We start from the raw sequence: 15,270 nt of genomic DNA, 5'->3' as shown, positions 1-15,270 counted from the left end.
CATATCACATTCCAAGGTGCATTAAATCAATCTGTCCCTATTTCTGAAATTAATTTTGATTACCTTTTAAGGTACTATTCTATTCTCCTACTGTATAGTTTTTCTTTTCCCACTAATAAGGGATCTGCAGGGAGATTCTTTGAGATCAAAAAATATCTTGCTCTTCATCAAAATTTCCGTCTTAGATTAAGCACTTATTATGATTCTTGCTTGCCCCAGTTTTTACTGTGATGGTTACAAAAAAAGGTTTTCTACCTCCAGCACTTCCCCCATATTTAATAGTTAGCATTTGGCATTTTACTATAAACAAGATCCCCATTTTCCCTTCTCTCACATTTATCTTTAATCTATTTATTACTGATATGGATTTGTGGATTCCTAATTTTTCCAACTGGAAAATGAATTTATAATTCATTACTTTCCTTTGTTATTTGATGCTCAAATTGTCCTTGATTTAACAGGAGAAAGCCCTCTTTTGCTGACTCATGTCTATGTGACAGGTCTCATCATTGTTTTCAGGACTTTCTTATTTTCCAGCATAACAAGATGTTCCAGGGTTATCCCCTCTGCCTCAGCTCTGTACTCAGTATCTCTTCAAGGAGCCCTGATTCATTTTGTTAGAGTCAGGTATTAGAACCTAATATCTGAGTGCTATGTGTGTTCATCAATACCCTGGTATCTTTGTTTCTTGGCCTTTTCAGTGGACAGAGTTAGGAAACATATGCATGTTTATACACCAATATACATAAATATATTAGCACAAACAAATATATAGATACCTAAATATGTAGGGATATATCTAAATATACACATTTTAGAATCAAGAGTCTATTCCAATCCCTCAGTTGCGATCCATCCTCACATGGTTCACCCTTCTCTTCTCCTATTTTATATCTTTATCTCCCGCCTTCCTCAGTGAGAGCTCTGTCTCCCCACAATATTGACACATTTACATACTTCCTCAATCAGGATTGCTTCACCGATACTACTACAAAACAAACCTACTTTTAAAAGTTCCATATTTCTTTTCTGCTCAAAAGTATCTACTAGAATATTGTACTCATAAATTTCTCAGTCCCAGATATCCATATCATTTGTTTCCCTCTTCTACCATTTATAACCACATACCTTAAATAAGGCTCTTAACTTCTTTGAGCTTCATTCTCCATATTTGTGAAGTAGGCGTGATGATAATTCCCATTTTCTAGGGCTGGTATAAGGAGTAAATGAGACAAAGACTTTCACACAATACTTAATGCTGGAAGATTTCAACATTTGATCTGTAGTCTGAGAAAGAAGGGAAGAAGCTGTAGACTCTATTATCTTAGTGGTAGTAATGGTGGTGGTGATGACAGAATTAAAACTTTGACTTAATCAGAAAATCAGTCTATTCTAACGATTATTATTGAAATATGTATATACTTAGGTTTGATTTCAGAGAATGACAATCCATTTTTAATGTATCAAATTTTAACTTTATTCAAAAACAGTCATCATGTCTACTATTTTCTAAGTGATGGATTTAAAAATATAAATAAGACATGTTCCATGCCCTTTAGTGTTTATAACAGAATATGCAGCTAGGTAAAATAATTGTGAACACAAATTACTAAAAATGACACATGCTGCTATAGGCATTGAGATTAGGAAGAATGTATTAGAACTGGAAATAAAGTAGCTATGATTACATATAGAGCCCATATTGTTTCTAGAATACATATAGTATACCCAAATATTGCTATGGGAAATTATAGGGAGTTTTCTATAATAAAATAAAATAAAATTCCACTATATTAAAAATTAAGGTACCAAAATAATTTCTATGGCATCGAATTAAAATGCTACCCCCCTACTTAGCTATGACTTGCAAATCAATTTATAAATTATACAACATTTTATGATTTATTTTATCAAGCAAGTCTTGAGAAAGACTAAAAAATCTTGATTCAGATTCTTTCTCTCATTGACTAGCTCATAGATTCAAGAAGCTCAGCAAATCTTAACCAGGAAAAAAAACCACATATGGACACTGTAATGAAATTGTTGAGAACAAAAGACCTATAGGAAAGCCTTAATTGCAGCCATAGAAAAGAAAGGGGAGTGTGGTGGTGAGAGGACAAAGTCCTTCAAAAGGGGAATAATAAATATACATAATGGAATTACATAGGTAAAATAATGGAAGAAAGCTGATAAGCTAGAATTTTATATTATATGCAATGAAATGCTATTCAAAATGAAGTTTGTAATAGGCATAGGAATTAATAAGACCACAAAGCAAAATATGTGAGAGGAGAAAAAAGAAATTATGTTATTTTAAAGTTTTTTGCATAGTTTGAAAAGCTGTAAAAAAAAGTCAGAAAAGATATAGAAAATTTGAACATTATTTGCCATTTTTACTTAATTGACATTTTTGACATTCCACTAAAAAAAAAAGTACAAAATATAAATTATTTTCAAGTGTAGATGGAAATTTATTGAAATCAAACATATTCTGAGTCATAAATTAGGCTTAAACAAATTTTATAGGACTGAAATAATACAAAGTATGTCTTATGACCACAAGGATAGTAGAGAATATCTGGATATTGGTGAACTGGAGAAAATGAAAAGCACAACTTAGGAAAAGGACAAAGAAGAAACAGAAAATCTGAATAATACTATAACAAAAAAAACACTCCAGTCTATAATTTAAAATCTTCCCACAAGAAAAATACAAGCTCTAGTTTGTTTCACCAGTGAATTTCAACAAACTTTTAATCGACATATGTTAATTAACGTATCTCAGAAACTCCTCCAGACAACAGAGAGAGGAGATACTTCACAGACTATTTTATGAGGCGAGTATAATAAGGACACAAACACGTGACAAGTATATTAAAAGAAATAATAGGTAAATATCTCTTGTGAACATAGATGCAAAAAAAATATCCTAAATAAAATATTAGCAGAAGAAATCCAATAATTATATAATAGCACATAATGAGTTTATCCCATAAATGTAAAATTGGTTTAGTATTAGAAAATAAATCAATGTAATTCACCACATTAACAGAATGAAGGTAAAAACCATATAATCTTAAGAGATTAAAAAGATTCAATCTCCATTTATGATCTTAAAAATGTATCAGCAAATTAGATTAAGAGAATTCCTTAATCTAATTAAAGATATGTACTAAAAAATCTACAAGTAATATTGTAATTATTAGTGAAATGTTGAATGCTTCCTCCTGCATTCAAGAACAAGACATAGATTCCTTATTCTAGTCAACACTGTGTTGGAGAGCCTTATCAATGCAGTAAAGCTAAAAAAAGAAACAAAAGGTAAGGAGATTGAAAGGAAGTACTAAAATTGACTTTACTGTTTGCATAGAAAATTCAAAGAGAATCCACACAAAAAAAAATTAGTTAATAAGGGAATTTGTCATCAGGATATCATAAAAAAAAAAAAACCTAATGTCTCTCAATACCCAAACTATGTCATGAGCTATGCTTGCTTACAGGAACTGAAAAGGATCTCCAACCACAAAATTAAGAGGGTGAGGGCAAAGACCAAAATGCCCAGAGCAAAAACCAAGATGGTGAGGAGACATCGTGTGCAAAAGGGCCAAGTATGACAGAAGAATAACTACACTTGCCTAAAATAGTTTAATCATTCCATGCCACAGCCTACAAATACATAAGGCTTTTTCCCAGTAGTGCCATTAGAACATGAGCTCACTCTTCTCCATTCCTTGATCAAAGAATAAAGTTCCTGTTATGCTTTGCCAAACTCAGTCTTTTCTATTGGCATGAACAGCATTGGGCAGGACCTTGGTTTGGGTCCCTGACCCAGAAGAGTCCATAACAATTTAACAAGGTAACTGAATTCGAGGTCAATATATGTAAAAAAAAAGAAAAAAGAAAAAAGAAAGAAATTAACTGCCTTTCTATATACTAGAAACAGAAATTTTAAAATGCTATTTAAAAGTCCATCGTTAAATATAAAAAAATTAAAGACCTGAATAAATGGAAGGTGTAGAGCAAATAATGAATCCCTTCCATTGCTGGTATGAGTCCAAATTTGTACAATTTCTTAGGGAAACGGTTTGGCAATAACTACTAACACTATATATGCGCATAATCTATGACCAAGCAATTGCACTTTGATGTATATACCCAAGAGAAATGCATAGTTTTGTGCATCAAATATAATATACAAAATATCCATTCATAGTAGTACATTTGTAATAGCCCCAAACTGGAAGCAATATAAATGCCCACTTAAAATTGAATACAAATAGTGGTATATGTATACAATTATTTATTATATAGAAATGACAAAGCATACAATTCTGCTACATAAAACAACACGGATGAATCTCAAAGACATATGAGAAGAGTACAGAATAGTCTTTATCTGAAGAGGTGTATTAACTAGAAGAAGGCATGTGGGAGCCTTCAATATCTGCTGGATATGGTTTATATATGGCTCTAGGTAGTTGTTACATAGATAGAGTACATATGAAAGAATTCATCAAGTTATACTCTTAAGATTTAGACACTTCACTATATTTAAATTATACTTAAATTTTAAAAAGCCAACAATTCATCTTCTAGACAGTGACTATCTCTTACACAGACTGTTCTGACTGCTTGTTCACTCTGTGTTGCTAATATTAGTTTATATGCACATTTCCAAATAATTATTCACTGCATGAGAATAGAGTACCGGATCTTAAGATCTTATTCATTGTTGTACCCTCAGTGTTTAACTCATTGCCTGACATGTAACATATATACAACAATAAAAATAAAAGATGATTGTGAGGAATAAAGGTTATGAAATTTATCATGAACATATAACCCAGCACAGTGCCAGGAAATAGCATGTTTTAAAAAATTCTTACTACTTTCCTTCCCTTCCTAACAAAATGTACAGCTAACCTTATGCTTAATATGCAAGCTTTACAACAAACTGCTTCTTTCATTCTATAATAAAATTTCCCTTTTAATAATATGGATTCCTCATAAAGTATGATTCATAGGGTATGACAGAATTATTGTGTTAGTGGTATAATAGTAAAAGCTTGAACAATGTTGAGCTTCATTAAAGGTAAACCAGGGTGATCTGTTTTAATTATTGCAATGCAATACATCTGACGTACAACACTTGATTTTTCACTTTGTTTTTAAATAAATATGATTACACAACAGTAACATAAAATATGTAATAAAAAATATTTTCAAACAATTCAGGAGTGAAGGAAGTCTAATTTGGTTAGACATTTCATTCACCTTAAATGAATTGTAAGAGACTGATGTTCTCATGCCATTACTAAAATTCAGTTTCTATTATAATTACTTCTAGGTTATGAAGCACAAACAATGTCTTCTTTGCATTGATCTGGCGCAAAGAAAAGATAAATCTAAAAGAAATAAGCAATTAACATAAAAAGTAGCTGAAACTGAGAAATAGGAGAAGCTAGGATAAGCCCTTGTGTTTCCTAATCAGAAGTATATGGCGTGATTCCAATACGAGCCATAAATTGTAATTCACAGGGACAAATACAAAATTACTAGCATTGATTTGTGATTAAACTGGTACTCACAAGAACAACTCTATGAAGTATATTTCTTGTGTGAGTAGTATCATGAATATATTAATTTTATGATGGGAAATTATTTTCCTTGGGAATGGCTGGAGAGGTCAGCTAATCACACAAATTCATATGACTGATAAAAGAGTTGAGGGGTTTATAATTGTGCTATGAGATAAAGAGCTATTCCCGAAGGTTTAGCCATCTAGGACGTGATACTGTGTTGTTGGGTCACTTTTTCATACTATACAATAATTGCTCTTTAAAAAAATTATTTTCAAAATATCTAGCAGAGTGATCTCATGACAACCAAAATAACTTGCCAGAATTATCCATATAATTTTACTAACTCTCACGTTTATATTGAGCAAGTTGTCCTGTGTGAGTGAGTGTTTGTGTGTGTCTTCCAGTCAGACACTTACTTTATGTCATATAAAAATGCAGAATGACCCATCTCTTTTGACATATCTCCACATATTTTCTTTTAATTGGGATTTTTGTATAAGTTCATATTTTATTTGTTTTACGAATGAATCAAAGATAAACTTAGCCAGAAAGTAATCTGGGCAAGTTATTGCTACTGCTGAAAGAAAGAAAATATTAACATATTTCCACAAGACAACAACTAATTGCTAAATTAAAAGAAAATAACTTTCATGTTGACATAAATATATTGTTTTTTCTTCGCCTGCAATAATCAGAACATCGTACTTGTAGTACAATCTATGGAGTCCATAAATACCTTAAAAGCATTTTCAAAAGGTACATAGCCTCTCTAGCCAGCTACAATTCAAAGGCGGAAGGACTGGGAACCTTCTCAGCAGATGGGATGGTGTAATGTGTCTGGGGCTGGGGATTTGCATGAATATGAATTACAAATAGCACAGATAACATGGTGTTCAAAAGCTGTTTCGAATCTTGAATGTCAAAGTCATTTAGCTGACATTTGGAGGGACATAATTACCTTAAGAACATGGAAATGGGTTGGTCTAAATTGCATGGGCAGAGAATCACAGGACACACAATGGCATTGCTTTGGCAATAATTATGACAAGTGGGCATGGCCAAGGAAGCCAAGAATGGCACACATTAATGCAGTGACATTTTTTGAATGCATGCTGCCCTTTCAGAAATATGCATATGAGGCCTAAATAACCTCTGACCCATTATAAAATAACAGGAGACAAAAAAATAAAATCTACCATAAGTCTTATCACTGGCAGTCTAAAGAAAAAGAGTTCATTCACATTTCATACACAGTTTTACATATTTCAAACATTTAAAATGCATTTAACATTACCAGACTTCAAATTTTCACCATTTGTAGTAGGCTTACATGCAAGTCACTAATGGTACATAGAGTGTTTTCATTGAAAAGACTGACAATTACTGATTGTAGAATACAATGCTGTAAACTAAAATAATTTCCTATATTAACATAAACTATCAATCGAAAATTAAAGGAAAAAAATGTTTTCCATCAGTTTCTCATTATTCAGGTGTACAAAAAAAAGATGTTTAAAATGTGAGGCACTGTGAAAACCTGAGGAAGTGTACCAGACACAGTATATATAATAATAGGTAAGACTTAATGGATCCCTGGAGGAGGTAATTTATTACATGTGGTAGGGATCTACGGGAGCACATTTTATTCCCTAATTTTTGTCATTGGTACTAGACCTTCAATATAAACTATGATATTAAAGAAAGCTGCAAGAAAGTAATGCTCCATTAACATGTCATCAGATAATTCACATATAATTTCTGAAATATTGATTAAAATTCAACACTAGTGATACAATGAACACTTTAATATCTACCCACTAAAAGGAAAGTTGTGAACTCTAATTAATATTTCATTTTCAGAAGCGAATAAGATACTTGATATTTTTAACAGATCAGTATTTCATGCTGTAATAACATTTGAAGCCCAGAAAATATAATTCAATTTACACTGCTATTTACCTCCATTCTGATGCCAGCCCTGATGAACCACAGCCTCACTGGATCACCATTTTCCCCTATCTTCAATGGTACTTGTGGTCCATTCCACATGCTTAACACTTATTCACTTCTATATTGTTTGCTAATCTTTCATATACATCAGTATTTCCTCCTTGGTGGAATTATATAAATTTTTTATAAAATGATTAATATTATATTAAGGATATAATAGTTACTAATAGAATTTATTGATAGATTAGTAAAACACTGATTGTTGTGTGGTAATGAAAACAACATACTTGAACTGCCTATTGTACGTTAAGAATTGTGTTTAAATAGTGAATAAAAAGACAAACAACATAGTTCTTTCTATAATGGAGATCTTCCACAGGCTATGGAAGTCAGAAAGTAGGTGGATACACAGAAGTCAGAGTGATTGACAGACAGACATGACAATTACTACAATGCAAAAACAGTTATAGCAATCAATGGGGAAAACTGAGGAGTTTCTGCCAATGAAAGGAATAAAACCACTCATCACAGAGAAACCTATTTATTAATCATAAAATATTTCAAAGTCAAATTTCAAGAATAATTCAAAATTAGAAGAAATTAAATTGACATATTTGACAGATGATAGAAATAAAATCAAAATTAGGTTATCTCTAACTTAATGAGTTAAATAAATACTGTCATTATAAGACATTTTTAAGGCATTCTGGCCTAAAAAAACTGATTCTGAAATACAATCTTCATAATCAAAACTGTTTCATTCATTCAGTGAATGAATACTGATCCAGTACTCTGAGCCAGACAACATGCTAAGGTGTTGACAGATAAAAGTGAGCAAGACAGATGCAGTCCTCACAACAATCATAGTATTTCTCTTTGAACAGTTGTGTTTATTTTGTTTGGCTTAGTGTAAATTTAAAATTTCAAATGATTATAGTTCCATTTTTATATAGTAATAATAATGTATGCATATTGTAGGAAAATTAGAAAATAGAAAAGTAAAAACTGTAGAACCATTACTTTAATATTTAATAATTTTATTCTTTCCTGGATACCTTTATATTTAAGTGTAAATAACATATTTTAAAGCCTGAGATCCCACTATATAGAGAAATTTGTTTTTGTTTTCATTTAGCTTTATGTTTTAATTATCCTCCCCACAAATCTTCATAAGCACGAGTAGTAATGTTATATTATTCCAATTTATTCATTCTACAAATAGTTATTCAGAGCATACGGTGCTCATGACACCATTCTAGATTCATGTAATACAGCAGGCAACAAGGCAGATAGGATTCTTGCTGTCAGGGATCTTGCAGTGGCTTTTATGACTTTACTGTAATTCATTCTTTAATTCACTTTTTTGAACTATTTATCACTAGAATAAGGAAGTGCAATAAAAGCCTCATATAAATGCCATCGTATACTTGATTATTACTTAATAATAAGAGTTCTTGAACTAATCAATGTCATAAGTATGTACAGTTTAATATTTTTTGATACATATAAATTTTCTTTAAAGAAGAATTTCATAAATATTCACACGCCCACCTGCTGTGTATGAATATAGACGGCATTACACGCTCAGGACTACAAGGGATTTTTTTAAAGTCTTCAATTTAATAGTGAAAAAACAACATTTGAAATTGTCTCTACTGATTATAAAATGGCATAGATTTTCCTAAATTAATTGGCAATATGCATGTCTATTATTTAAACTGCCTGTGTAAAACAAGTGCCTGTTAATCAATTGATATCTTTAATGGATTTTTAAGTATAATGTGTGTGGTTTAGACTGTAAATTTTATAAATATTTTCCTTATAATAAAATGGTTTTGTGCTGAAGTACCTTCTTATTTCAATTATTTACCTCTTTTTATAGAAATTTATATTTTACATTATCTGCTTTAATCCATTTAACCTTTTTTCTTATTGATACAATATATGAGATGAAAATCTAACTCGATTTTCTCCCCTATCATATTATCATCACAGCAGCAGTGTCATAAACTTCTCTCTTTATTTCCAGTAGGTACAATTTTTTTTCCTATTTTCATGTCTCATTGCACTAGAAATTCAAAAACAATATTCAAAAGAGTGGTAACAGTAACCACATTGATTTCATCGATTTTAATGATAATTACTAAAATGTTTCCCTTTAAACTTCAATGTTAGCTGCTGATTTACATATGCATTTTTAATGAGTTAAGAAAATATTTTTGTTATTAGGTAATCAAGATTTTATTTTTATCAAAAACAGTTATTATATTTCCTTATATGTATTTTAAACATTTATGAAGAATTCTATATTTCTTTTTAATTGTTGATAGAATATATTATTCATTTTCTTAAAATTAAGTTCTCATTTGTATATGCTAAATAAATTCTTAATTTAAAATTTATTATATTTTAACAAGCTAGTGAAATTTATTTACTCGTATTTTATTTTTAATTTTTGTATGTAAATTCCTACATGAGATTCATCTGTAGTTCTGTTTTTATGTCCTATCTTTATGAGATTTGTGGATTAAAGTTTTTAGAGTTTTCTGTAATAAACCTGAAAGAATTCAACATTTTTCTATGTTCTAGTACAATTTAGAATGCTAATGTTTTTTCATTGGTCTTAAATCACTCTGAACGTAAGTACATCTTGCTATTTATAGATAGAAATCTTTATCAAAAGTGGGAAACTAAAAATATTGGTAGATTAGTGAAAATCTATGTAATCTGTTTCTATTACAGAAAACAACTGGGACTAGGATTATCCTAACTTTCCTTATAAGTTTCTGATAATCATAAAGGTTAAGTTTATCAGGGTCCCCAAATCTCCCATCAAATAGTGAGGAGCACATTTTGATTCCAAATAAATCCTCCATGCCTAAAACATCAAGAATTCCTGTTATTTAAAAATATGTAAAATATTTTTTTGTATGGCACAGAGTTTAGTCTCAGGAAACCAACAACCATAAATAGTCATATATTTATATAAAAATTTTTGTTTGCATTGATTCAAAAGGTTTCTCTCTAATATAGACCCAAATAGATATCAAATAAGGCTTGGTTAAACACACAACACAGATTTTACACCTGCCTTTCCATACCAACATAATACTGGTTTTGTTTCTTGTATGCTTCTTTTTTTAAACCATTGTACTCAATAGTGCAGCACTTCCAGTTCGTGGTTATATGGAATAGGTTTATTTTTCAATTTAAAAATTAAGAATTTCATAATATTTTATTTTTTAATTAAAATTATCGAGGTGATATTGGTTAATAAGATCAAATAGGTTTCAAGTGTGCAATTCAATAATACATCATATGTATATTGTGTTGTGTATTCACCATCCAAAGTTAAATTTCCCTTATCATATTCATTTTAAATAACTAATATGATTTGTACACCTTATAGCTGTTCCTTGGTATTAATTATTCTCAGAAGTTAATTTCTGTTAATGTATAATTAATGAACTAACATATAGACGGTGTCATTTGAGTAGTTGACAGATTGTCTTTAAAACAAATAATTTGTTTCTCCAACTATTGCACTTATTTTCAAGATGCTGTTTTATGTTTAATGCCTTTAAATCTCAAGTAACTACAGATGGAATAGGCTCTCACTGGGTGCCTGACGGTGGCATGACAAACTTAATTAGAAAAAGAAAGATACGGTGCTGCTGAACTTAAAACATTTTCAAAGTTTAAACTAGTGACTTTCAAGCTTGTGAGAGAAACACAATATTGCATTCTTTGTCTTGCAGATCATGGGTTATACTTGTACATATGCGTGCGTACATAACTGACGTCATTTGGCTCAATGAACAATATCAACTTATCAAGACATCCAGGAGAACCACATTTATGGAACTTATTCAGTTATTCCCTTTTGTATATATCCCCTAGGCATTTCCTTCTATTTAAAAAAAAGTAGAATGGTTTTAATTTTCTTACTTTGGAATTTCTCCAATTTGACTTGGTCAATAAAATTACTTCATGTTTTTTGTTTCAGTTTCTTCATATAAAACAGGTTCCATTGGATTTGATGATTTCCAAGATCTGAACCCATGTAACATAATGTAATTTGTAGCATTTCGAATCACATTAATGACTTAAAGGTGAATTCATATTTTTTAATTTACTTTCATTTATTCAAAGCTAATTTATTTAAATCCTCTAATTCTGAGTATCTTCATATGAAAAATAATAACAATAAACCCTACCTCATAAGATTGTGGTGAAATTTAAAAAGATATGTCTGTAAATGCTTTTACAGTACATAGCATATAGTGGGTGTCCAATAACTATTATTATTATAATGATGATTAATTTTCCTTCAAATTGGTGGGATTTCAAACAAGTACTAATATCAGTAAGGGCACTGTATTCTATAAAATATATTTTTAAAAGAAGCTGCTATCATAATCTGTATCATTTTTCAGTTAAATTTTATTCAACTGTCATAAAATTTCTCATGTATACAATTTTCAGAAACATTTAATAATTCCTTATTTTAACCTCTACATCTTTAATGTAATATTACTAGAATTTACAGGTATTGTGTGGTTGATTTTGAACAAGCCATTTTTATAGTCTTATGATTTCATCTTACAAAAGCTAAAACATGAGTGCTGAATTAATGTTAAGTGGCTTTTCAGTGGGCTGAATGATTATTCAATGAGTTGTTACCAACAAAGCAAAGTCCATATGAAAGAACATCTCAGTAAAATACAGGGGTAGAAGTTAAGCTGTTAAAATTGTGTCAAATTTTTAAATGAAGAAATAGGAGACATAAATCAAATTCATGAGTGACATAACTGAATATAAAAATCAGAAAAATAATAGGTTAGAATTATAAGGGATTTTATCAGGCTATAAAAATTGGCAAAATTGGGCAAGTGAAATATAACAAGGACAATCAAATATCAAAAGCAGATCATAAGGTAAAATAAATTTGATGGAAGCTATCGCTCTATCAGCTACATGTGTAAATTCACATTTAAAATTACTACAACTTCAGTGGATGAAGAGACTGTCAAAAAAATATAACACAATCTTAGGATTTATTTTTAATTAAAGAATAGAATATAGAAAAATGGTGCTGAGAGTCCCATGTTATTCCATGGTGGAGAAAACACACTTAAAGAAACCTGGCTACAGTTCTGGGTACCACAATTTAATGCTACATTGACCAGTGTCAGATAGAGATAGATGATGATAGATGATAGATAGATAGATAGATAGATAGATAGATAGATAGATAGATAGATAGACAGACAGACAGACAGACAGACAAATATAGATAGATGATGGGTAGGTAGGTAGGTAGGTAGATGGATAGATAGATAAATGGGATCATGGAATAATCATGGAGAACAAAGAATAGAGGGACTAGGTTGGGGCAAGTGACAACCACAACATCAGCCCAGTTTAAGCTGGTCTTATTCTTTGTGATGTTATACATGACACAATAGAGCAGAAATTACTGGGTGACTAAATTTATTTATATGGCTGACATTTAAAGGTTGCACTTAGAATAAGAAAAGAAATCCCTGCTTCATTGTCTATCTTCTGATGGGCTCAAGCAATGGCTGGATAGCAGTACAGGAAACTAATTTTTTAAGAATGCCTCCAAGATACTCTTCAGGACACTGTAAAACAAGCCAAAAAAATATATATATATATAAAGCCCATCAGTGAAATTTCTTTATTATTACTTATAGAAAAACTTTGAACCTTCATCAGAACTTTTATTTTTTGACAATGAAAAGACTGTAATTGATCATATTCCCTTTTTCCTTTTTAGTACTTGAAAACTCAGAATTTACTCACCCACCCATTTATTCAATGTTTCCTTATTATATACGTCTATTATATTTCAAAAACAGTTCTGTTCTAGGTACTAGGAAAGCAACAGTGAAAATGACAGAAAAGGAACTTTCTCTTGTGAAACACCCATTTTTTTGGACATGGAGGATGGAAAGAAAGACATGAAACAAGAAATACATGAGTAATTTCAGTAGAGAGCATATTACGGAGAAAAATAAGTTGACATGATTGAGAGTTGAGACCTGACTAATTCAGGACAACTGTCAAAAAACTCTGGAATCAGAGTTTCTAAACAAAGGGAACAGCAAGAACAAAAGCCCAAAGGTAGGCAAGAATCTGGACTGTTGATAGAAAATAAGGGGAGGTTGAGGAGGCTACAAAAGTGTTTGGGCTTAGTGTGCAGTCAGGTCAGAGAGATGGGCAGGAATAGATAGCACTCATACTGTAGTATCAAGAAGTAATTATCATTTTACTCCAAGTTTGAAGGGAAGTCATTCGAAGTTCCTGAACAAGGAACAGCATGATCTGTTTCTTGTCTTTAAAATAATCAATTGCTCTACAATGCTGCCAACTCTTTAGAAATGTATCATATACATATATGAGCATATGCATTCTTAGTTTCTCCCATCTTGATTTTCTAATTTCTTTGCTCTTCAGTCAATTGATTATTTAAATCTCAGTATTTAGTGTATATATATTCTCACAAGTTGATTCAAATCCTATTAAAAATGTGGCCTATAAATTGAAAAATTAGATGAATTATGACTTGTTTTAAAAATTTTTTGAAAATAATTAATTTCAAAGACACAACTTTGGTCTTTAAAAACTATCAAGTCTGAGATTCTAAAGCTCTATTATGTTCTTGTCAGCAGGAGAGGATATGTTGAAATTGTAAATTTCAGGCCAGATAGGAGGGTGTGAGACAATTGGGGCGAGAGGAGTAGGGAATATTGGAAGTGCAAGCCTGGCCTAAAGACATGTGCATTCTTTTTTCCTAACACAATGCGGGCTGAACTAGACATGTTTACTTCTCAGAAACTGCTGCTTTCTAGGATGTCTGTTGAAGCTCCTGATCCACAACTCAGGTGTAAGAGAAACACTGTATTATTTTCCTTAAGACAGCCCCTTCCCCAACGAAATGTGAGAAATTTCAATGAGTAATGGAAGTCTGTTGCCATCCAGAAGTATAAAAATATACAACTTTAAAAGATGCCAAGAAACTGTGGAAAGAAATGCTCATTTCAGTATATCCTAGTCACTCTTGGCATCCTTATTTTCCGAGTTATGAGTGAGCACTCACAATCATCCAGTGGCTCTCCATTTCTTGCCACACATTGGGCATAGGAATCTTACTTTGGTTAGGATCCTGCGATTCAAGTCCCACTTCACTATGTGCACCATACTACCAACCCACTGTGAGAACTGGCCACCTCCTATCTCTCTGCCAGGGAGCACTTCCTGGGTCCCCATTACTCCCTAGACAATTCTCCCAACATATCTCCACTCATTTCCATCCTATAGCATTCCTTACTTAACACAGCCTCTCCATCAGCTTCTTAAAGATACCATCCCTTTTCCTCTCTTGCCAATAAATCAAATGGAATCTCTTCAGTTGGTTTGAACCTTTTGAAACAGTCTTTTTCAAGTTATTCTTACTGTTCAGGTAGAGATTCCCGAAGCCTGGCTCACACAAATGAGAGGGAAGAGAAAAATAAAGAATGAATAAAAACTATTCAATAACATAGTATATTTTATAAGATATTTCTGTCTGAAAGTATGATCTTATTCTAAAAATCATGTAAATTCTGGCAGCAAGTCACTGACAAATCACAAATATTGCTTTCTGAATTTTCTTAATATGAAATCATTTTTATGATGTCATTTAGTTAAGAAAAATGTAAAACGTATGTAAGGA

The 15,270-nt window shown here is 31.2% G+C and overlaps 1 protein-coding gene across 1 annotated transcript in view; it reads left to right on the top strand.

The window, feature by feature from the left end:
- Positions 1-2,114: 2,114 nt before the first annotated feature.
- TYRP1 (tyrosinase related protein 1) overlaps positions 2,115-15,270 on the top strand; it is a 41,681-nt gene continuing 28,525 nt past the window's right edge. The window contains exons 1-2 of the mRNA XM_006918362.1: positions 2,115-2,121; positions 3,313-3,321. The gene's annotated coding sequence lies outside the window, so the exon portion shown is untranslated. The remainder of the gene's footprint in view (positions 2,122-3,312; positions 3,322-15,270) is intronic.

This window comes from Pteropus alecto, unplaced genomic scaffold (genome assembly GCF_000325575.1).
Source record: "Pteropus alecto unplaced genomic scaffold, ASM32557v1 scaffold95, whole genome shotgun sequence".
In the NCBI taxonomy this organism is placed as follows: domain Eukaryota; kingdom Metazoa; phylum Chordata; class Mammalia; order Chiroptera; family Pteropodidae; genus Pteropus; species Pteropus alecto.
The sequence above is the reverse complement of the archived record's forward strand: the minus strand, read 5'-3'. Positions and strand labels throughout refer to the sequence as shown.